Genomic DNA, 3,621 nt, shown 5'->3' with positions numbered 1-3,621 from the left:
GCCGGCGGCCGGGTGAGGGTCGGGCACCGTGGCTTCCCGGCGCAGGCGGGAGGAGCCGCGTCGGCGGGACGGTCTCCCCTGGCCGGCGGGAAGTCGGTCGGAAACCTGTGTGGCCGATCCGCCGTTGAGGGTTTCTCCGGGCTTGGAGCTCACTGGCGCAGGCCCGTTCCCGAGCGCAGGTGGTAGTCAGGCTGAGTCCTTCTCTCTCTTTCCGCTCTGCGGCGTCCCCTTTGCAATTCCTGACAAAACGTAAGCGCCGCAGACAAGGCCTCTGCCTCGGTCTCCGGGCTCCTGTTAGGAGAATCTCATTCCCAAAGTATTGTACCAATTAGTCTTTACAGTCTGAAATTATATGAACTTTATTTATAGTTTGAAATCGTATTAGCTTTCTTAAGAAATATATGTTTTACCTTGTATACTGCATAATCACGGGTAAATCAGCATAACCGAAGGGCCCCAGCTCACTGCAAGGAGGAGGAGGACAGCCCCCACCTGGAGCATAAGGACCTTTTGTTTCTTGGAATCTTAAAGCCGTCCACAAAGGAGGAAGGATACTCCTGGACTACCAAGGTAACGCCAGCATCCCAGCCTCTCCAACACCTGTGTGAAGCCCTCCCATTATCTGGCATCACAGATAAGTCGCAAAACCAACTCCAGTGACACCTAGATCAAGAAGGAAGCAGGTGGACGATGGCACCACAGAATTATAGTTGTTTTTCAAAATAACGATATGTGTGTGTGTTAAGTAGTGTGTGATCAAACTGTGTTGTATCTGAGCGCTTGAAGGGTATAAGAACCATGTGTAAAACCATATTTGGTGTGCCCCAGTTTGAATGGGACACCTCATGTCTATGAATAAAGAATTCCTCTTGTAATTCTATATTTTGCATCCTAGCCTCTCTCCTTGGTCAGCACAGGCCAGTTGCAAAATTTCCTGACGCTGGGGTCCCCTGCTGTGCTGTGCCACTTGCTCACAGAGGGCCCTACATGGCCATGGAACCTAATCTGTGTTTTTAAAAGATAATTCTGACCCGCGAGGGATTAACAGCGGCAAAGAGCCGCAGACAGCTTGTAACAGACAGCATTTTCAGTGTTCCCAGCTGGGAATCATGCCTTGAGCACCCATTGCTGATGCACATACATGATCTTTTGGCTACCTAAAGGTATCCCCATCTGTCTGAGTGGCATGGTTCCCACAGTAAATTGATGGGCTCTTACCCTGGAGCATTTCCATGCATGAAATGGATGAAGAGTAATACAGTGATCACCAGCGACAGAGAAAACTCTTCTTTATTACTGATAGCATTCTTCCTAAAACTTAATCATAGTATGATCATTCTGAAAAGAGAGTACCCAAAAAGTCAGCTTAGTGTTTAGGTGGATTTCAAGCTTTTGTCGAGACTTTTGGTCCTTGTCCTGATGTATTTTTCAGTGTCCACAGTCTTCTGTTATACAGGGCAATTGTTAACATTTCAAGCTAAAGTTGCTCTGACCTGTAAATGCATATTCTTAGCAGGAACTGGAGGTTGTCTAGAAAGAGAATGAAGCATGTTCCAGGTAAACCAGAAGACAGTGCTTCCTTAGGAACAACCTACATAAGTCCCTAGGAACAGGCAATGCTGTAAATAATAGACATATTAATTGGACTATTACAAAATGTGGGGAAGAGAATCACTGGAAAGGTTGTAATAAAAAACAGGCCTCCGTCTCTTCCATGACAAATTTCACTTACAAATTTATGCCTATACGTAAAAGACATAATAAGCTGTGAAAACTTTTCACTGATTTGAAGAACAAATGTAAATGATAAAAAACCCCAACAACCAAGGAATAGAAAGGAAACCAAGGACTTGGGAAATAAAATGGAAAGATAAAGAAAGAGTTATAATATAATTGAAGAAGGTTTCTTGTAGAATGAAAAAGAATCAGTCAATAAAGTCATCTTCCTGTCAAATACCAGGTATTTGCATTTCTGTAGTGGTACACTGGTAATGGCCAGTCATTAGATCTGTAGTCTTTTCAGACAGATTGTATTTTACTCTTTTCGACTCATGGATGTGCAGAGTAAACACAGGTTGTGGAACAAGGGCAGTAGTCTATTCTGGCTCAGTCATCAGCACAGCAGTTTCCATTTGTTAATATTTCTTTTGGGGAAGCACAGTGCAGGAAGAAAAGCAGGCAGTCATGTGCTGGACTTCCCAATTGAACTTGCAAACGCTGGGACTATAGACGTTACCTGACACTTTTGCTAGAGTATCAAATGCACGTAGATAGATAATGAGTCTTTGTGGTGACTCCATTCTGAAGGAAAAAATATGCCTAGGGGAAATACTAACTTTGTGTGATATGGACTTCACGTAAAGTACAATATGGATGTATTACACAAAGATTATTAAAAGTCTGCAAAATCAGAAAAATACTCACATTCTTCAGTGCTGAATATTGCACGATAGTATAGAATTCCTCTTGGAGTTTCTGATGTCTGTGTTGTGTTGTTGTTGCTGTTTATAAATTACCACAGGAGCCACCAGCTGTCATCCTATAAATTTTATTGGCACTCTGTAAATACTAAATCAGCATGCTAAAATCAAGCCATGTGCAGTAACAGCTGATGCTCTGTTATGGAGAGCGCATGCAAGAGAGAGGCATGCACTGTGATTCCTGTGATTCTTGCTGCTTACAAGCCCCTTGCGTCATGAAACTGTTTTCCAGGATTCATTTTGAGCCCAACTGTGCCCCTTGATCGATGTGCAGAAGGCGTGCTGTCTGTGCACAGATAGCTCCTGGGTTGAGAAATTGGCTTCCTCAATGGTACTCATCTTCCTGGGTCCTTCTAAATTGTGCAGTTTGTTACTGCCACTTCTTCTCTGTGGCACCATTGCATTGCTCACTTCCTTGTAAACCTTACTGATGTATATACAAGACACTTGTTAACTCTAGAATGGGAGCAAAATTCTTCATGTCGTGAAGATCCGTGTCACGAAGATGGAGGTCTCTGTTAATGACATGCTGTGCTGGAACAAAACCTGTCCTGGCCCAAAAGTTTTGTCAGTCACAATGTCACGTACTGAGGATGAGGCAGTAGACATTAAAATAAAGTCAAATGTCTCTCAGGGTCCATTTTCTCTCTGACCTGATGGCCAGAAAAATCAAAGGCAAGATATGTTTTCTGATCTGTCTGCCTCAGTCGTAGGGATGGTGAAATCTCCTGATCCCCCAGCCCAGATAGGTTACATGGGAGCTAAGCTAGACTAGGCAGTAGTCTAACTGAGGAGTTAATTTCCATCCAAGGCACTTCAATGGTGCGAGGAGCTCTGCTCAGATAAAGTCCAGCTGCAGGTGTCCTAGCATTAGCTCTTCTAACGCCTCTCTCCCTCCAGGAGTTGCTGTCTGAAGTCCAGGCAGGGCAGCAGACTGCTCGAATGCTTCTGTATCTGTTCCAGTGTGAGGAGCTTGAACCAGCTTCAGCAGAGGGTTAAGCTGAGATACCACCTTGTTCAGAAGGGCAGCTTAGGTACATGCCTGCTCTGCTTGAACGCCTTGACTGCAGGCTGCAGCCACCAGCAGAACATCAGACTAAATGGCTGGTAATAGTGGTACCCTAAGCCAGCAAAACAAAAA

This window comes from Haliaeetus leucocephalus, unplaced genomic scaffold (assembly GCF_000737465.1).
Source record: "Haliaeetus leucocephalus isolate CR32 unplaced genomic scaffold, Haliaeetus_leucocephalus-4.0 Scaffold154, whole genome shotgun sequence".
In the NCBI taxonomy this organism is placed as follows: domain Eukaryota; kingdom Metazoa; phylum Chordata; class Aves; order Accipitriformes; family Accipitridae; genus Haliaeetus; species Haliaeetus leucocephalus.
The sequence above is the reverse complement of the archived record's forward strand: the minus strand, read 5'-3'. Positions refer to the sequence as shown.